Source organism: Panthera pardus, unplaced genomic scaffold (genome assembly GCF_024362965.1).
Source record: "Panthera pardus isolate Hobbes unplaced genomic scaffold, ASM2436296v1 HiC_scaffold_16, whole genome shotgun sequence".
Taxonomy (NCBI): domain Eukaryota; kingdom Metazoa; phylum Chordata; class Mammalia; order Carnivora; family Felidae; genus Panthera; species Panthera pardus.
The window spans coordinates 95,852,040-95,873,732 of record NW_026526721.1 but is presented as its reverse complement, the minus strand read 5'-3'; the positions used below and the strand labels follow the sequence as shown (position 1 = coordinate 95,873,732).

The 21,693-nt window shown below is 39.6% G+C and overlaps 1 protein-coding gene across 9 annotated transcripts in view; it reads right to left on the bottom strand.

Moving 5' to 3' along the window:
- Window positions 1–21,693, bottom strand: part of MECOM (MDS1 and EVI1 complex locus) — a 556,668-nt gene that overhangs the window by 62,481 nt on the left and 472,494 nt on the right. Inside the window, exon 1 of one of the 9 annotated variants that reach the window (XM_053903653.1) lies at window positions 17–932. The exons of the other annotated variants lie outside the window; for them this stretch is intronic. The gene's annotated coding sequence lies outside the window, so the exon portion shown is untranslated. Of the gene's footprint in view, window positions 1–16; window positions 933–21,693 lie in introns of those variants that run through there. 9 annotated transcript variants of the gene reach the window in all.

The following is a 21,693-nucleotide window of genomic DNA, read 5'->3' as shown; positions in this document are numbered from 1 at the left end:
AAGTGCGTTCTCTTACCTTAAGATTTCTATGGCCTCAACTCAGCAATAAAAGGCAATCACAGAAGAATTAAAACAAACAAAATAAAATAATCAGCAGCCCCCAGCTTTCCTGCACGAAAATCCTTTCAAACGATCCCGAACCACATTTCGGGATGTTTAAAAAAAAAAAAAAAGAAAAAAAAAAGAAAAGAAAGAAAAAGGAAAAAAGAAAGCCTCGCGTCTCGATTTCCGAATAGGTCTCTGATAACTTTGTCCGTTTCTAGGATCTGCTCGCCAGGACCACGCGTTTCAGATTTATTGTCCGCCAACAGTGTATTTTTAAGACCAGAAATGAAGTCTCCTTTCGTCTGGGTGACCCGGGTTTGGTGTGTTTTGGCTTTTTTTTCCCCCTTCCTAAATGAGCTCGGAGCTATTCCTTCTGGTTCACATCACCTCCCTCTTTTCTCACTTTCTCTTGCTCTTATCAGCCCGATGTGTAATGAAAGTTATCTGAAACCCACTAAAACTTCTTCCACTTCTCTCTCCCAGTTCCAGGGGGGGGGGGTGGGGGGGACAGGCAGGAGGGGCAGAGTTTGAAAAGGTGGGGGGCCTGGGGAGGCGAGGGGAGCTCTAGCCCTCTTTCAGATCCTCCGTAGCGCCTTCCCCAGTCCTAGACCCTCACGGGATCGTCCCCTTTCGCAACTCCAAGCGCAGCCGCCGGGTTTCTATTTCATGAACTGTCTCTTTAAAGAAGATCTGCTCGGCCATCCAGAAAGAACCCGGGGCGAGGGAGAAAGGGAGCTATCTCCCGCCGCCCAGAGTGTCGGAAGCCAGACGGGGCTCCTCTTTCAGTAAATTTTTAAAGTGACAGCAGCCTCCTCTGGCGGGAGAGGTCACAAAAAGGTCGCCAAGACCCAAGTCCTATAGGGACAGACTGATTATGGATACACCATCCCCCTTAAGCATGTAGATTTCTCCGGGTAAACAACCAATGGGGAGATCTCGCCAGACAGGATTTCTTTCCCTAGGGAAATATCCTCTGTTTAGGTGTCCTGAAAGCACAAGTGTAAGTGTGTGTGTGTGCGTGCGTGTGTGTGTGTGTGCGTGTGTGTGTTGGAGGTGGGGGATGGGAGTGATCCGGTGGAGAAGTGCTTTGGGGGGGTGTGAGGGTGTGTGCACCAAGCCTGGGGGTGGGGCGCTGGAGGGGGCGAGAATGAGAATGGGGTTTAGGGTGAAGAGACACTGGCTCATGCTAAACCTCATAATTAGTTTAGAAATTCTCAGAAAACAACAGCCTAACAGTGAAAGTTGACATGTCCATTTCCAGTTTTCTGCTAAGCATCTTTTTAAATGATTATTATTGAAATTCATGCTCTGTTCTCTATTATTATAGTTAGGTCAGCTGAAGAGCATGCTACTTTTTCAAATCATGTTTGTCTTAAAAGAAGTAATTTCAAAATCTGAAACATGTTTTGCCAATAACCTGCCCAAATAGCGTATTAAGGTCTTGGAGAGATTGACAATTGTCTGGTGAGTTTTTGCCATATTCTGTAATACATTAATTAAAACACCATTAACGACCAAAAGTGGAATTAAGCAGTTTGACAACTCAGGTTATTTTTAAAGTTTTAACATTATAAATACTGCTTTGGGGGATCAGTACTGTACGGTGATTAATAACTTTCTAATATAAATGGTCACTTTTTATCAAAACATTTCAGAAACAGCACCGGAAGAAGGAATATAGGAATGCGTGACAAAATAAAAGAGTCTACGGATTTACCTATAGCCAACCTTTGAAATTTTAGTAAAACCCAACGGTTAAATGGAAATAATTTTTTTTTTTATCACAAAACTCCATTCATAAAAACAAATGAACAAATCCAACTTCTCAACTCAACAATGGAAAGTTAAGCAAAGTAAGCCGGTCGAGGGACCCTTGAGGGGGAGGGGCGGAGGGAAAGGCTATGGAAAGCGTGCTTATGTTGAACTTTATCAGCGAACGGGGACAACGCCAAGTCCCCTTTTTGTTTTCTCCAAGTGCAAATAGACGTGTAAATCTAGTAGATGTATATTTCCCCAAAATGCTGATTTAAAAAACAAAAATAGTAACAAAAGGGAGGGATGTGGGAGAGAGAAAATGACAAGAGGTGGTGACTAATTCGTTTCGGTGGCCTGTTATCTGTGACATTGAACTGTTATTTCAGATAATGGCCATTGTTTGAGGAAAAATCGCACAGCAGTGGTAGGTAGGACAGGAAAAATCCTTTGTAAATAACCTAAAACCCGGTCAGATATTCCCATAGAGTTCGGCGCTTGAGAACCTTTAAGAGCCCCCGGTTTGCTGCCATTGATTTCCTGCCCTTCCTCAACTTGCCCATTGTCGGAGCCCTTTTTTTTTTTTTTTTTTTTTTTAATTTAGCCATAAATTGGACCGGCTCGAGCTATGAGCTGTTCTATTTTCTTCCTGTCAGGATGAGGGATTTGTTTTATGATGCATTGTGTATTAAATACAAGTAATCTGGGGAACCGATTGCTTCAGACAGTGCGGCCTGATCAGGGGGTCTGAGAGCTGAGCGCCCCAATCCCCCGCCCCAGCCCCGCGGCCCCCGCCACCTTGCCCTTTACAAAGCGGCTCTGAAAAGGAGGAAATGTCGGTGGATAAACAAAAGGTCGGGTAGAATCTGTGGCACGTTCTGGCTAAATTAGGATTTCGTGGAAAGGGCCTCGGAGTTTTTTCCCTTATATTGGGTTCGGGTGGGGGAGGCGGGGCGACTTTCAAGGTCTGGGTACTTGCAGATGTGGCTGAGGCCGGTAGATGGCGTTGCACCCCGAACTAAGGCGCTGCGGCTGCGGCTTCAACCACCCAGGTGAACCCCTGCCTTCCGCCGGGCGCCGGCCTCCGTCTTTGCCCTGCGCCCAGCACGCCGGCCCGCACTTCCCGAGCTTCTGGCCGAGGGCACCCTGCAGTCCAGAACCGCGGACACCCGCCTGAGCTAGGACTAGTTCCACGTAGGAAATTCTCTTCTCCAAACAGAGCCAAAAGTGTTAACGCCTTCTCTCTGAAACCTTGGAAGATTTATCTAGAGAGATGGGGGATTATTTAGCCTCATCATTATTTTATCAATATCATCATCATCAGTCTTGCTCTCTGCTGAATTACTAGTGAGAAAGACTAAAGGAAATCATCAGAAGGACCCGGGCAAACAAGAAATATCAATCTCTCTCCCTCGCTCTTGCTCCCCCCACCCTTCGCTCTCGCGCTCCCGCTCTCTCCCTCCCTCACACCCCGCCCCCTCTCTTTTTTGATTATATAATAACTTCGCGGAAAGACAGAGTCACCCCACTTTTCTTCCCCCGACGACGCAGCTTGAAGTTTACAAGTAGGGTCCTGAAATCCCAGAATAGTTAGATGGGCCTTGTTTCTCAAGAAAGGAGCCTCTTGCTATTTCCATAATAACCCTTTAGGAGAAGACCCTGACCCACCTCCTCCCGTAAGAAGTGAAACAGAAGAGGAGACGGAGCACTGGAGAAAAAAGGTTTTTGCACAGCGCTTGTTTTTCTCCCTGGTTAACTTGCTTTACATCAGGAGGTTTCTAAAACAATAAATAAATACAAGGAGCCAAATACCACCACCAATTCCCTTTATTCCTTGGGATTTCGGGTGAAATCTGTTTACAGTAGTTCCCAGTTACAAATTAATCTGCAAAAGCCGCTGTCTGCTCAGCAGTAATCAGTAACATGCGTGTTCTGCAGTGTTTAACGCTGCCCTTGAAATGGGCTATTAAAAATAATGGTTTTACTATAATCTCAAACCAACTTTAATTTGCAAACATGTATCAGGACAAATGATCTAAATATTAAGGGGATGGAATGGAAGAACATACTATAACAAATGTATAGCTCTGGAGAAAGCAGAAAATAGACTGATTCATCACCACTGTTTAAGAAGAATCCTACTTTAAAAACATTTTTTTCCAGAAGGAATTATTGTTTTTTCTGTCCCAGTCTGTTAATTGTTGTTTACCAGGAAAAAGGCATTGGAAAATATGAGGTTTGAGTGTGAGTTGATAGATTTTCTGGGAGCTGTAAAGATCCCCCTTTGGCTGATGGCAGGGCTGGGGTGGGAGAGGTTAATGTGTTTTCTTCCTGGTTTGAAAAGGGCATAAACCCTCCTCAGGCCCCTTCCTTCCTCCCCCATCTGCGTGGATTGCAGAATCTTTAAAAGGCTCAAAGATTTCCAATAAGGCCACTGGCTCTGCCTTCATTGTGTAACTGTTTATTTAAAATAAGTCAATATATTAGTTAAAGCAGTAAGAAGTTAGTGCTTCAGTATTCAAGTGATTCCCACAAGACTGTAAGCTGATGCCTCTTTTAAGCCTTCAACTTCATGGCTGTCCCAGAAGTAAAAGTTCTGCTAATGGAGACCCTATGGGCATGGTACATTCCAGCACATCATTAAAGGAAAGAAAAGCAGTCCAGCCAAAGCCAGATGAAATGACTGCACTGTCCACTTTTAATAGGCTTCCTGTGGACAAACAGCCCTGTAACACTCTGCAGAGGACAATATTTAAAAACAAGACAACTTGCTGGCAGTTTTCAATACCATAAAGTTAATAAAGTATGTTCCCATTCACCCTGACATTATGTTTTTAGTTTATAGAGGAAGGCACTTTATAACCTCAGCCTAAGTAGACTTCCCTTAATTCCACAGCTTTGGGTTTCTTGAGGTGGCTAAATATACACTGAACTTCAAGCCTGACATTTTTGTTTTAACACTCTTTTTTTGTAGCTTTTCAAGAACATACAAGTGCATTTTTACATTTCTCAAGTGCAGTTTCATTCATGGAGATCCTGTTAAATCTTGTTTCATACAGTTCATGTCAAGAAGCATGAAATAATCTGAGAAATTGACATTTGGCTGAACAATAACTGCTTGCTAATTAAATTAGCTTCATGTATAGATATTGATGTGTGTTTAAAAAGAAAATCGATGCTTTCTTTTCCACATCAGAACAGGATTTTGTAAAATCTAACTTAGCTGAGACTAAGATAAGAAAAAATATAGTAAGTACGTCTTTAGGACTCAAGAGACTCCCCACTGATTTTCCTATAAATATTTTTCCCAATACAGAAACTCCCAATTTGTCTCTCCTTCTTCTTTCCCTCCAGATTCTTGACCACCTACAAGTTCTTCTCCCAAATCCTTTTACTTAAAGAGTAAGCCTTGTAATGAAGCATAACATCTAGCCAGAGAAACTAGGTCAGAAAGCCAAGGAATCAAAGGAATATTTTGTTTAATTTTAGTTTATATGTTTTAATCAGGGGCGTATTTCCCAAGATGGGCCCCCTAAATTTGAAGGTGAATTCTGTGGTGCTGGGTAGGTAGACACAAACAAAACAGTCCAGCACAGTAAGTTTACAAACAAAAAGGGCTCGGAATGTCTATAGTCACAAACACACATCATCACTCCTCAGGAGAGATGTTTCTTGTCTCTCTTGATGGACTTTGTTTTTTGTTTTGTTGTTGTTGTTGTTTTTAATCTATGGGTGGGGGGGGCTGTTGAAAAAAAATGAAAAAAGGAAATTAAACGTAAAAAAAATGTAAATAAAAAATTTCCCTTGGTCTGGAAATGGGCCCTACTGAAAGCATGTTAATCCCCACCTCAGTAATTTGGTTCTCCAGGAGAAGACAGAAGCCCTGCTGCTGTGCCCTGCACTTCATAAATCACATCTTTATGTGGACAAGGTCAGGGCACCTAACAGCTCAGACATGGGCCTTTGCAGTGGCTCGAGGATTCAGGCATGTTTACTCTCCCGCTCGGCTCTCCGAGGAGTAGTCCAGCACGCTTCTAATTACTTTTGATTATTTTCATTTGCTGGGGTCAGTCTGGCTTGCCAGGACTGCTGGAGGCTTGATTTCCTACAAATCTCGATGTCTTTGTAGGACGGCACTGTGTGCGTGCAGAATTAGCACCCCGTTATTGTCCCTACAGCATGGGATCCCTCAAAACAGATACTGTGATATAAAAGTTTCCCCAGTGAACCATTACCTACTTCCAATTTATTAATTAACTACACAAGCATAATCACCTAGCTGATCTTTTAAAAAATGCAGATGACTTTCTTGCCATTTGAGTATTTTATCGTATATTTGGCCACACTGAAAGTGAATTTCTTTTTTTTTTTCCATTTTTTTTTTTTTTTTGCTTTACTCTAAATATATTTAGTAATGACTAGCAGCCCTTTGGAAACTAAGATGAAATACTTTGCTGAGACAACAGCTCTAGTGAATAAATTATTATACTCAAAGATTTATTTCCTAAACTCCAATTAAGACTGCCATATTTAAAATATTTTTTGTTTGGCTATTTTGATGTATTTCAGTCCTAAGCTATTACACTGAGTGGTTATTTTGTGGCGAAAGCACAACAACAACAACAACAAATTCATACGAAGTTTAAATGAAAACACTGTTATAAAATAAAAACTTTAATAAAATATAGTAAAATTTTGGTAGAGAAAAAGAGATGAAATACCATTATTTTTCTCTTCTTTATCCACCCAAAGTAGAAATGTTTAATGCTCTGACGTATATGCATTAAAAAAAAAACTAAACAAATAAATATTCACAAAAACTGAAAAATAAGTAATTGCAAAAAACATACAACACATCAATCTGGCTGTTGAGACAATGAACATTTTTAGGTCACCAAGCAAAAATTACTTTTATCTTTTTCTTTTTTAGATGATAACTTGGATCATGATTACAATTAGTCTTCAAAAGCCAAATTCCTCATTCTTCCTAACTTTGGATCAAAGAATGAATGTACTAAATGCTTTTAGAATTAACTCCAATTCTGTTAGGAATTAATTTTTAATTATTTTATTAATTTTAATTAATTCAATCTCTCGAGACACTATTCAGCACATTATGCAATAACTTGAGGGTCAGCTTCTTCCCTGAGGCTATGAAAACACCGTTGCTTTAGTGGTTGTAGACTCATAATTTTGTGGGGAAAGTGAGCTGGAAGACCTTTCTCTACTTCTGTCTCCACCCCTAGCTATGTGCCTTTGGGTAAGTCACTTAACCTTTGAGTTGGTTTCCATGAGAGTTTCATAATATCAGCCTAACAGGAATGTTGGGAAAATAAATCGGGTAATATGAGTGTGAACTGCTCTGAGTTCATGGGAACAGGTCAAAATACTATAAGCTTCACAGTATTGGTGTTGGTATAATGGGTTAGAACAGACTTACATACACACACAATGAGGAAGATAGTCTAGTCTGTATTTTGAAGAATGGCAAAATCGAAGTATTTTTCTATCCTCTTTCTTCCATTCCAATGCCAGTTGCCCTAATCCTTACCCTGACCTACGGAAGAGAAGAATTTTAAGAAAAATGTTTTTGCTCTCTCAAGCTGTGCTACCCCTGAAGATGTCTGTCTCTGTCGGGCTTGCAGCTTAGTTTGTTCTGTCCTACCCACTGCGTTCTCTGCCAATCAGTAAGAGGGAGAGCTCTGAGGCAGAGGTAAAATGTCATTGAGGTTAAGATCCCTAAAAACCAGGTTAGGAAGCCATCCACACACATATACACACCCATACACACACATCTGGACTAGTTTTAGGTCAATATTTATTACCAAGGCCAGTAAACTTATTCTCTACCATGTCCTCTGGTAGACTTTAAGTGCCAGAATAGCAGGGATTGGGTATATTTTATTTGCTTCTATTGCCCAGAGCCTAATACAACACCTGGAGGTATTGTACCTCATATGGTACCTCATATGGAGGTATTCAGTAGATGTTTGTTGAAAAAATGTGTGAGAATCTTCCTCGCTTTTCATTCCCACCCATGGATGCCCAGCTTAGATGCCTGTTACCTGTTGTCTGAATTATTGCAATGACCTCTTAACAGATCATCTGACCACAGCTCACCTTCCCACTAGTTGATGCTCAATACTGTTCATCTTCCCCAGCATCAGCTCTTAATCACTTTTCTGTTCAAAATTCTTCAATGGGTTTCAGTTGTCTAATGATTCAGTATAAACTCATTCCATTTTTTGACAATTAAATGAAGAGATGTAAGTAAATCACTTAGAATCATGCATGGTGCATACCATATGGTCAATTAAAACAGCTATTATTATTATTGGTATTACTAAAATAATTGTTACTCTAACCATTATTGTTCCTCGGCCTATAATCCATTTTGCCTTGATTATCTTGGATGAAATCTTATCTGCCCTTCAAAGACCCCCTTTTTTATGCCCACTGATTCCTACCAACCAAGTCTGACCTTTTTTCATCATTCACCCCAAATCATCTTTGCTTCAATTCTGGTTTATAGCCAGGTCTACCTTGCCTTACAGTAGTGTTCGTTACTAAAGTCATTGCTCACTGTTCATTATTAAAATCATCAAAAATCCTTCTTAAGGGTCATTGTAGCTTAAATTCTTAAAGATGGGATCAAGTTTCATTCATACTAACATCTTCAGCCCCATCTTTTCATAATGGGCTAAAACTACCTTTGAACTTCCCTTGTAAGAGTAAATTCATTATGCCTAGATGTATGAGGAATTGCTATAATAGCCAAGAAAACTGGACTATTTAACATTGTACCCCCATGGGAATCACCTGATGCCCTGATAAGTCTCTTTTAGGGAATTTAGAGATAGAAACTCCTGCCACTGCTAATGTCCAGAAGCAGCACGTTACTGCTCCCTATCACTCATATTTATGTTTCTGTTCTATCTGCCCTTTACCTGAGTGCCAACCCTGGACAACATCTTGGACTCTTTCGTTTCCCTTATCCCCAGTAAACAGTCACTGACTTGGTCAGTCTGTTAAATTGTTACTACAGAGCCTTCATCTTCCCACTGGCACCGGCCTAATGAAGGCCCTTGTCATATTAGGCCTGAATTTTATGGCATCTGTAGACCAAAAATTAGCCTTCCTGAAATAACAAAGGTATAACAATGTTTTGTTTTACCTAAAAAAGAAAAGAAAAGGTAGAAAACAAAGAAAAAACACACTAATAAAGATTCTGATGGATCCTAACGTGCTAGAAAATAAAGCCCCTAATTCCAAACGCAGTCTCCTCTCTAATTTGATGTCAAATTTATCTTGGTAGGCCCATATCCTCGTTCTTCCCTCCAAACAGGTCCTTAGTTCTGGTTAGCAACTAGGGATGTGAGCAGAAGTTCTTGGTCCTTTAACTGTGTTCATGCGGGTCCTTCACATTTTCTTACAGTCACGGCATTCAGGAGATGAAACAATGGAAATACTAGCACTATTTGTCGAGCTCATACACAGCCATCCAGGCACCCTTACAGTACTTGTTATTAAAATCATTCACTAGTCAGTCATCATATTTAGGGTCATTTGTAATATGTTATCTGCCAATTTACCTATAGGCTGTTTAATGGCCAGAAACACTCTTCACGTGAGCATTTTCTAACCAGTGACTTGTTAGGCCGTCTTCCCCGAGAATGTGTTCTGTGGTTAAATAAGGTAGTAACTCCCTCTTGGGGCCTCACAATGAACATCAGCACGGTAAATGCTCTAAGACTCTAAAAGTTTAAGAAGTACCGCAGGAAAGAAACCTTTTGACTTGTTTAATGGGGCATCAACAAAAATATTTAAACATGTACAAAATCCCCTTGCCCCTTCCACTGGGACGCCTAAGGGAAGGAATTTTGGAAATAAAGCTTTATGTTATTTTGCATCCATTTCAGCAAAGCATATAAATATTCTTCGAAATATTTTTCTATCAGTTGACTTTTTTTACCTCTTGATCAAAAAATGTTACAAAATAGTAATAGATGAATAGGGACAAAATCAAGCCTCGACTTTGTTCACATTGAAAGCATTTGGAAAGTCTATCAAGCTCACAAGAAAAGTAGGTTATCAGCAAACTCTAGCCGATTGATCCTCGCCCTGTGAGCTGTTGTAATTGTATTTGAGTGTATGGTACAAGAACCTTCCAAAGGAATGTCTCTAATCTCATTTCAAAATCAAACCACACTCTCCTATCCTCTTCTATTACAAGCTCTCCTAAAGCACGGATTTTACCATGGGGTTATTTACACACAAAGTTTTACATTATTTAGGCTTTTCTTAATAAGACTTGGCATTATCTAGATCTTCATTTCCCCAGGAGAGAAAAAAAGCAGTGAGTCAATCTCAGACTAAGGATGCCTGAATTAAACATTTAAGAATTTGCCTTTTTTTCCAGTTTTTGATATCGGATTCATGTGTCGTGCCAGCCGATGCCTGCCTGACCACTAAACTACATGGACATTAAGTCAGATGGCATACAAAATTACAGGAATTTGATCTTGAGATAAACCACAAACCTTGATGAACTAGCATTGTTCCAGATGAATTAACTCATCATCCTGAAGAACAGAACATTTCACAGGGGTGACCAAACAATCTTCTCTATAAAGAACACTAATGACTGTGATTAATTTGTAATCTATTGAAAGTGCTTTCTTCCAACTAAAGAGGCACACACCATATTGGGGGAGGGGTGGTGAGGCAGTTCTGGCCCTAGAATTATCGCTCCACTCCAAAGCTCTGACCTTAGGTGCTGGTTACCATATGTCCGTTACAGAATTATTCAAAAACAATCAATATGTTAAGTTCTTATCAATGATTTAGTGAAACATTTATCTTTTCTCTATGTTGGAAATCCTAAAATTCCATTTTATTACATCAGTGACCATAGCCAGACACTTAAACAATAAAAAAACAAAAAAAAAATTAAACCCTACAGTGCCAGGAAAGCATGTTAGGTTTTTAATCCATTGAATGGGTGTCCCATCTTTTGATACATACCAAAGGTAAAATGTCAAAATATTCTAATCGTTGGTTAAAGTATCAATAAAATCTCAGTATCATTGTGAATATATGGCCATTGATTTCAGCCATGGTTTTAAAAATATCTTTCTATAAATTTTGTGGAGTCAATTCTTCAGCTTCAAATAAAATCCTAATATAGCCTGTCTATAAACTCCAGAATTAAGTACTGGTCAACTTCCAAGATGCATTCTCAAAGGTATTTGTGCTTTGGTGTGTAGTTCTTGGCTGGAAAACAAATCCAGGTTTGCTAATGCAGTGCCCTACAACTAGAATGGAGAATGCCAGAAAGCATGTGAATGGAAATACCTAAAGAGGAAAGAAAAATACGCACCCTGATTCACACATAATTTATATTCCCATATGATCTGGACTATAAATTTACAAATAACACATGGAACTCAGTCAGAAGATGGAGAAAACTGAAATTATGAGCCTAGGAAGAAGGTAAGATGGAAATGACTACAATTTTAAATTTTAAACTCATGCTTTTGTGTGATATCACACTGCATCTTACACACTTTTGTACTTCTCCTCCCCACTTCCACTCTTGCGAGTAGCCAGCAAAGTTCCTACATCCTCCAAACAATGGTTGGGTGAATCAAGTTTAAATGATTCACTGAGTACTTTAGCTATGTAATGTGTTTGTATTAATTTTCTGGCTTTTGTTGTTTCTCCAAAAAGTATCATAATAAATGTGTACCATTTCCTATGTATATCTCCTTGGTCGTCAATTCTAAAATATTTCAAGAAAGTCATTTAAAGTCTATAAATGTATCTTGCTAAATTTTAATCTTGGAAAGTACAGTGGCATTGGAACATATACATACTCAAATTACTGATGTTCAACTATTGTGAACAGAAAGAAAGAGGAGGAAGAGGAAGAGAGAGAAGAAGGGGAGATTGAGAAAAAGAGACAGAGAGAAGAGAAAGAGAGACAGAGAGAGAATAAATGATCTTTTATCCAGAAAAGAGAACAGGGGGATACATGAATCATCTGTTCCCCGGGTAGAAATCAGGGATCAAATGCCTTTTATTATGAGTGTTTTGTTGTGTTGAGTGTGTAACTCTCAGTTTTAGAGATAGGTATTTTTCACACCCTGCAACATCTGAATGAAAATACTGTACATCACTTTCTCTGATGCTCACCCAAACCCAAGGTAACGGGTATCAACACTGGTAGTTTAAGGGCTGAGCAAGGGAAATTTGGACTACACTTGACTCCCAAATACTCGCTTGCTGCAGAATTTTAGCCCTCAATAAAATAAACTGACTGAATTTGGTTTAGGTCTTGAAAAATATTTCATACCAATGACAAAGTAAATAATCAAGACAAATAAATTAATGTATCCTCTACCCATAGTATTTGTGGAAGGGAAAGCAATGCTTCTTTTCTCATTCTTCCCTGTCCCTCCAAATTTTGCTTACTGTTGTCCAGGTGATACAGTGGTTCCTACACGACTCACATGACCCAGCCGTCAAATCACTCACACCTAGGATGTGGTGGCAATAGTCTGTTTTCACAAACAGCCTGCCTCTCGTGGCCTTTAGTAGGGAAGGTGATGGACTGAATGTGGTAAGCTGCCATAATGAAGTAAGAAGAGCTTCTTCCCCTGGCTCAGTAGATCACAGGTTCCCTCCCTGAAACTATGAAATCAACCGGACTCATGAGACATCAGTCTTCTGCCCAGTTCCGGCTAAGCTGTAGACTTCTGATGCTGGAGATGTTGATGGAGTCTGTGTCTAGTTCTGTGATACTGAGAGAGTTGCTTAAACTTCTTGATGCTGTCTTTAAAATTATGGTAATGAAACTTCTATCATAAGTTATCAGAATTAAACTGAAGATAACATATATAAAGGACTTGGTATAGGGGCCCCCCCGGTGGCTCAGTCGGTTGAGCATCCAACTTCAGCTCAGGTCATGATCTCGCAGTTCGTGAGTTCAAGTCCTGCATCAGGCTCTGTGCTGACAGCTCAGAGCCTGGAGCCTGCTTCAGATTCTGTGTTTCCCTCTCTCTCTGCCCCTCTTCCTCTCATGCACTCGCTCTGTCTCCCAAAACTGAAATAAACATTAAAAAAAAATTAAAGAACTTAGTATAATGCCTGGTACATAGCAGAGACTCATAAAGAGGAAAAAAAATAGTGTAATGATTAAAAGCACAGACTCTAGAGTGTGACAGTCTGGATTTAAATCACAGCTTCACTATATGCTAGGCAAGTGACATGTGCCAAGTTACCTATCACCTCAGTTTCCTCATCTGTAAATGAGGATAATGATAGTATCTCATAGTATTGTTGTATCCTCTGTTGAGAGGATTAAATAAAACAATCCCTACATAGCACTTAGGTCAGTACCTAGCACATAAGCACCTAATAAACATTAGTGATCATTAAAAGGAGTTCTAACTCTAAAAAATAGTTGTTACCTTCTACATAAATGCCCTCTATGGTTAGTTTTTTGCATAGACTTCCTTACATTAGAAGACAAACAAACTGGGGCCCCTGGGTGGCTCAGTCGGTTAAGCGTCCGACTTCGGCTCAGGTCATGATCTCACGGTCCATGAGTTCAAGCCCTGCGTCGGGCTCTGTGCTGACAGCTCAGAGCCTGGAGCCCGTTTCAGATTCTATGTCTCCTTCTCTCTCTGACCCTCCCCTGTTCATGCTCTGTCTCTCTCTGTCTCAAAAATAAATAAACATTAAAAAAAAATTAAAAAAAAAAAAAGAAGAAAAACAAACTTTTTTTTTCTCCTAATTTATTTGTTGTCCCTCAGGCAAAGGTTGTTTCTGAGAAATAGAAATGGAAACATAGAGCACCAGAGAAGAATAACCAAAAGAAATGATATGAATGCAAATTCATTAACAGCTAAGCTAGAAGTCCCAATGCTAGTGAGGAGAAATCTTTTTTAAGATAGGAATATCTTGGAGATAGGTAGAAGAAAGCACATGAAGAGAAACAGGAGTCTTTATGATTTTCCTGGAAGTGATACATGTTTTTAAAATAAACCGTGAACCCATGGGGGAGGGGAAGGAAAAAAAAGAAAAAAAAAAAAGAGGTTAGAGTGGGAGAGAGAGCCAAAGCATAAGAGACTCTTACAAATTGAGAACAAACTGAGGGTTGATGGGGGGTGGGAGGGAGGGGAGGGTAGGTGATGGGCATTGAAGAGGGCATCTTTTGGGATGAGCACTGGGTGTTGTATGGAAACTAATTTGACAATAAATTCCATATAAAAAATAAAAATAAAAATAAAAAAAAATAAACCGCGAACAGAACTTTAGTTTGAAGTACAGTTTAGTCATTATTTGAAGTAAGCTATTAAAAGATGCAGTTGTTCAAAATGTGGGGAGGGGTGGGGGATGGGACAGGAAACATTCAAGGGAAAGGAAAGAGGATACGCAGAGTAGGAAGTCGGTGTGAATCCAGAGGATCACGGTAGAGGTAGTTCAATTTGGGGTGTGTAAGTTTGTTCTGTTGGCTGGGTCCACATAGGTGAGTGAGTGGGTGTCAGAAGTGGATCTCCAATGCCGGTGAAATATTCAGGTGACTGTAGCCACCACCTTAACTGTAACCTAATGGGACCATGGGCCAGAACCACCCAGCTAGCCAAGTGGCTCCTGAATTCCTAAACCATGGAAACTGAAAATAATGAACGTTTATTTTTGTCTTTAGCCACTAAATATTGGGGTAATTTACGACGGAGGAATAGGTACAAAATACACCAGTGAAAGCTCTTTGGTGGATATGGAGAATTCAATGGCCTGACCTCTTCAGATCATCAGGGAGTTAAGGCCCATGAAAGAGCACTCCCTAGCCTGCATTTGGCCGCAGTCTGCTGTCGTTCCAAAGGGGTGCTTTCACACTCCCATCTAACAAATACTTGCCTTCATTTCTGCTCATGAACCGTTGCTCAGTATAGTCATTAGGACATCCCAGGAGCCATAAAGTTGAGATGCATTAGTGACTAAGACTTGATAAGGCCAAGTTATGGAACGCTTTCCAAAGACAGTTGGAATTTAGGCCATACTGAATTGAAAATAGGAAAACGCAGTCATTACAAGTTTCAGAGTGATGACATTATGACAACACAATTTCCAAAAGATTCGTTTCCTGGTTCCAGGGCCAATCACATAGCCGATCATGGTTTGAGGGCATGTACCAAATGAAGGTTAGTTACTTTGCAAATTCAGACTGATTTTTGTTGTTGTTTATAAAATGACTAAGATGCTGATCTTTGAACAAAGAAGTGCCTTGCTAAACTGTTTACCAGGAATTAGCCCAACTCCAGTCCAAAGCCACAAGACAATACAACCTTATCAGTGCCAAATGCATCAATGAAAAATAAGCTAGCGATTTGTTTCTTTCCCGTTCCACCCCTGCCACGGACTAGAACCTTGCCCCTTGCCTGTTGTAGCAGGACCATTCCTAGGAGCCACAGCCACTTCTGATAAAGTGGCTGTTGGCTGCCATTCCCACAGGTTCCCAGAGAGATTGCCAGGTTGGCATAAGTACCGACCAAACCATATTAAATGTGACAGAGAGCATTGTAGGGATAGCACGTTATCCTTTCCAAGAGATGTCTCTTCCTCTTAAATTAAAGAAGTCACTAATGATACAAAACCACGAAAGCGCATGACAAGTAAAATTACCACCACAATAAAACTGAGCAAGGAGATGCAGACAGTAGACAACTTGCCCGAGGTCCCGACAGTAGTTAAGTGCTAGACCCGCAGCTGGAAAACAGAACTTTTTGATTCCTAGGGAACACTTTCTCCACAGCACCTGTGGTTCTCCCCCTATCCCGGCAAAGAGGCTGGATTGATATTTAAGTTTGTTTCTTTTACAGAAAATCTGGTAATTTTATTTAAACATTTTCTTCAGAGTCTTTCAAATCAATTGCAAAAATAATACATGCTTGTTTTCCCAACCAAACAAAACAACACAAAAGTGTTTCACCATTCAGAGGCAGTCAGTATTCAGTCCAGGGTGTTTTTCTTGTGGTATTCTTTGCTCACACAAAACAAAGAATATATATGTGTATGTGTTGTTTTTGCCAAAATAGAGCTATACTATCCGTAATTATTCTAGAACTCCCTTTTTCGAATGTGGCAAGATATCACAACCTACAAGTTCGAAGGTCTATGCCTAATTTGAAATTCGTTTTCTAATTTCTGTGTGCACACATACAGTCACATGTACATACATGTCCACACGCACATTTGGCACAGACTCTTGGGTTTCGGAATGGCTCTGGAATATTTCATCAATCGCACACCACTTTCTCTGATGCCTTGGCTCTTGATTCACCGGTTGTAAATGACCAAACTGACTATGCTGCAGGATAAGGTTTAGAAGACAGAGGGAATAAAAAATTAATATAAACCATTGTCGCTGCCGTTACGGCCCATGCAATCTATTTAGAGAGACAAGAATAAGCTACTTGAAAGAACACCAAATAGCACAAGACTGTAAGTCATTAAGTACTAAATTATGTGGCTCAAATGGTAAGTGCTGTAGAGATTCAGACAGGAGGGAGATGTGTGAGGGCTGGCATGGCAGGAGAAGCTTTCTAGGAGAGGTAAGACGTGCACTCAGAAGCTGGGCAAAAGTGCCCAGAGGCTGGGCAAAAGTGGAAAAGAATATTCCTGGGGATTTTACCGTGTGCTGAGCTCAGGCTAAATGTATTTTCAATGCTTGCTTAATTGCTTTGATAAAACTCAGCATCCTATTTTCTTCAGGTATATATAATCATCCCCATATGTTCTAAAATGAAGGATTGTAGTAGTTTAAGCATGTGTATATCCATGTGTGTGTTCTAAACAAAGAGATTAATTTTCCTGATGGATTCTAACATACCAGACAGATTTATACTCTATGCTGGGTGAATCTGTTACATAAATCAAAGGAACATTGAAAAATAATTGTTCTGATAAAATCTAAAAGCAATGGATAAGCTTATGAAATTTCTAGAGTAATTTTTTATTAACCTAAGAATAACTGATAACATACTCAAGGTACATATCCAGGCATAATGCTTTGTAGACAAACCAGAAACATTTTATTTCACAGAGTGGGTCTTTGCATTTTCTTCAACAACCGAAGACACAGTTTCTCCATAGTCAACCAGTTTGCAATAGTAATAATAACAATAACAAAAATCACAAATCACTTCTAAATTGTAAGCATAATGCCTAAATACATATACTCCATTGCTGTTTTTGTGTGTGTTGTAATCACTTAAAACTCAACCCATGGATTTAACTGTTTTGTAAATTGTTTGGTTTTGATTGGAATTGTAGGCAAAAGATATCCATTATGTATTTTGTTTCTAACATTAGTCTTGTTAACTGTGCTCCTTGATTCATTCAGTCTTGAAAGAAATCAGACATGGTCCTTGCCAAACTCTCATCTGTAAACACCCTGATGGCAACAATGTGGCAAACGAATTGGGGTGGAGCATGTAGTTGCTGGGTGACCAATTAGCAAGCTGGTGAAGGAATGGAAGCAAGAGATGATGGTAAAATGGTAACAAATAATGATCACAGAGCGATCACTTATGAAGTGCCTCCTCCATGTCAAGTGCTTACTATGCATCGTTTCACTTAATAATTCACTAACAGTCTATAAGGGATTATTACCCTTGTTTCACAGATGACAAAACCGAATTCAACAAGACTGAGTAAATAATTTGTCCCAGTCACACAACTGTTAAGTACTAAAGATGGGATTCAAACCCTGATCAATATGACTGTATATTCTGCCATAATCCTTTCCCAACGCTGCACTAGCTCAGACATAAAGACCAGAAAGATCGGCCTCCTAATTTGCCAAAGACATCATCCATCTGATACTGGGAGTTGGCATTCAGGGTCATTCTGAGCCAACCACTGACTGACAGGGAGCCTAAGGGATGCTAACCTTGGTGCAACAATACACGTTAGATAAATGAAGGAAGAACACACAAGGGGAATTTTCAAAACCAGTTTAGACTCCTGAATCATCAGTGAATCTAGATGGCATATTCGTAATTAATACAGTCATTTTGTGAATTGAACACAGAGGCCAGAGAAGCAGCATGATGCCCCCAAGGCTCAATCATAATCAGAGTGAGAACAATTTGTACCAATGCTTGGTTTATGGCATCATCCCGTTTTTTTCGATTACCGTCCCATTGATGAATGCATTTTAATGGTAGTCTGTTAGGAAAAAACACACGAAAAAGAAATTCAGCACTTGAGACAGGGAAGAGAAGCACTTCTTGGAAGTAAAATTTTAACCTACTAAGGTTCGCAAAAGTCACCTTACAAAAGGTATTACCTATCCTCATCTCACATTCTTCGCTTAGAGTTGTGTAAAAATATAAAGGTAAAAATAAAAGAAGATGAAACAATGTATTTTTGTGTCCACAAATAAGAATGTGTAAAAACAATGAAATGTGATGGTTAACATTATGTCATTAAACGGTAAGTACATCTCATAGCCCATGGAAGTGCGTTTGGGGTTATTGGTGGCAGTTTCCTCCTAGAGTCAGCACACCTGCCCTTGCTATTGGCTCCCTTATCTGATTATTTACACTGTTTGAAACTTCCTTATGCTTTTATCATCAAAAACCACTTGTGGTCTGCATCCTGGGTGCAAGGCACTGACCCCATGTCATATTCCTTGTCTAAACCACATTCTTAGTAAAGGTTCCTGACAAAAGCTTTGTCTACATAGTAGCCAACATAAGTTTTGACAGGAAATAAGTAGGTTTGTAGAAGTAAGTCTTCCAGTGGGAATGAGTTCCTCTGTTTCAAGATACCTTCTGAAACTGCTTACTAAGTTTTCCTAAAGATTTTGGTGAAGACACACACTCGTGCATGTAACCAGAAAGCAGCTAAGATTTCACCTCTTAAAAACCTTAGGTAATAGAAATAAAGTGTGTGTTGTACCATTAGACAACAGGCTTCCAAACTGTGACTATGGTCGGGGAGCATGCATTCTAGTAAGAAATAACATGGAAATGCATTAAGAAAACAAGGTGAAGTCATAAAACTGATTAATTTCAGTAACAAAAGGAGATATAGTGTAATCAAAATGTTGCAATTGTGCTGGATGGTCAAGCCATCTATAGCATAAGAGAAGTTTGTAATTAGACTGTGTTTTTCATCACTAGGAAAAAAATATGTGGTTTTAGATATCATGTTTAAAGCACCTAAAGAACCCAAAGTTGTCATGCTAAATACAAGAGATCTAAAGATCTGCTGTTACACATCCATTACATTTAGTGAGCTGTCCTACTGGCTTTTTTGAAGTGCTGTATACATGATCTTGCAAGGCGAAACACTTTATGTACCATACGAAATTTGAGGCATAATGTTTAATGTTCACAAGATAAGTTAACAAAACTGTATGCTGGTGACTTTTTTATTTCCCAGTTTTATGTCCTTCAAATACTTTAAGGAAAGATAAACAAGAAGGTAGGAGAATAAAATGTGCCTTTTCCTTCTACCTTTTTCACTCTCTTTCCTAAATTAAATTATAACTGCTGATTTGCACCCAAGGAAGAAATCACGTTAGAATATGCTGGTTTTTTTTTTTTTTTTTTAATGTTTAGATAACAGCTTTCAAAACACAGCTAAGTAAAATGTGTTTTGAGATGGAAAACATTTGGTCTTTCTTTGCAGCTTTCAACAGCTTAAGCAAAGGGATTTTTAATGTTCCCAAACAGCTGGGCCATACTATGAATATCATGAATTTCACTCTCATTGAAGGACCCCATCTCCCACACTGCCCGGAGGGGGTCCCCTTTTTCCCTCCCGTTCTTGCCCCTTGTTCATCTTGATAGCTTCCCATTATTATCACAGCTTTCTACAGGTCATGTGTACAACAGTGATTGCTAGGTGAACTTACCCTTGAACAAAACATACAATTTTTCTTAAAAATTGTTTTTGGTTTTCTATTTATTATGTGGTGGCTATAAAAAACAACAGGTTCGTGTACATTAGAATAATAATAACAGCAGGGTGACAGAAAAGGGAAGATTGCATTCTTATTTTCAGTAGCTGTCTCAAAGGTGCTACTGAACATTCCGGTACACATGATCTGAATTGCCTACATTTTTATCACTCTCTCAACATCACTACAAATATAATGTGCAAAAGGCGTTTTTGCAGAACAAGTAAATGTTTCACAATTATTTTCAAACCCTTCCCAGGAAAAGGGTTGTGCACACATGTGTCTAGGGTTCAGTACTTATTATGCGGCTATAATAAATAAAGTAATAAAGAGGGCGCAGATGGCAATCACATATAATGCCCATTCAACATGGCCAAAAGTAACAAATGTAAGAGAAACAGCCAACATATTGTAAAATAATTATTTAATGCAAATGTCCTGAGGTGAGGTATATCCTACATGTAACAACACGTTTACTGTTTTATATCTGAAAGAGTAAAAACAATAGTTCCTAAGTTTGCATACACTAAATAGGCAAACCATGCAAATAAATTATGTTTGTAAATGTACATAAATTATGTGAGCTGCTGGGCGAGAAATAGCCAAAGTGTCACTGTCTACTTTTATAACCTATTATTGATTCTTTGTTTTCTAGCATGTTTTACTTTTCTTTTTTTTTTTTTTTAATTTTTTTTAACGTTTTATTTTATTTTTGAGACAGAGAGAGACAGAGCATGAACGGGGGAGGGTCAGAGAGAGGGAGACACAGAATCTGAAACAGGCTCCAGGCTCCCAGCTGTCAGCACAGAGCCCGACGCAGGGCTTGAACTCACAGACCGCGAGATCGTGACCTGAGCCGAAGTCGGCCGCTCAACCGACTGAGCCACCCAGGCGCCCCTAGCATGTTTTACTTTTCATCGATTTGTCTCTAATTTAGGGAATGAATCAGATGGAATGCATCTGCAGCGGCAAATTCAACTCCTCTAGTCCTTCTGCAAGCCTTCGAGCTTTCTAGCCTTTTCTGGGGTGGGGGAGGGGGCAGCCAGCCATTCCTAGGTGCAAAGGATGGACAGTGAGTGGAAGAAGAGGGGTTTTCTCCATTATATGACACATCTGATTGGCCAGGGAACTCGAGCTCCCGATGGAGTAGAAGAAGATGCTGTGGTGTTTATTAGCCATGGTGAAGTTCTAAATAACAAACAACTCTTAATATGTAAGTATTTCAGATGATTAACTAATTTAAACTGCTTTCACAAATCCTCTACGAGTGCTTTTCACCATGGGTAATCTCTACCCTCCAACCCCTCCTCCAAAAAAAAGTTATTTTGTTCTCAGATAATTGAAAATTTATATGTGTACATAATCTATACTTGCATGAAGACGTGCAAGCCTAAGGCAAGAATATGATTCTGTATGTGTGTATATGCACACATGGCTTCAAAATTGTTTTCACTTATTTATTATTTTTTAAATGTTTATTTATTTTTGAGAGAGAGAGGGCGCGTACGCAGGGGAGGGGCAGAGAGAGAGGGAGACAGAGGATCCGAAGCAGCCTCTGCACCGACAGCAGAGAGACCGACGTGGGGCTTGAACTCACAGACCATGAGATCATGACCTGAGGCAGCTTCCGACTGAGCCACACAGGTGCCCCCAAAATTGTTTTCAATAAAACTTAGTTTTTATTACAACAAGAATGTTTAAATGGCTTTTAAGTACTTGCCATCCCAGTTTCCATACTTCAGTTAACAGGGTTATTATTCCCCCAGCTACTGACTCTGATCCTCTAAGAGAATTTGCCTGTAAAATATTCTCCGTGAAATGAAATGAATAAAATAAATGCAGTAAGGAAAAATTCCTGAGAAATGAAAGAGAATGGCAGCTTATCACATGAAGACATAGATGGGGTGGTGGGAGGTGGG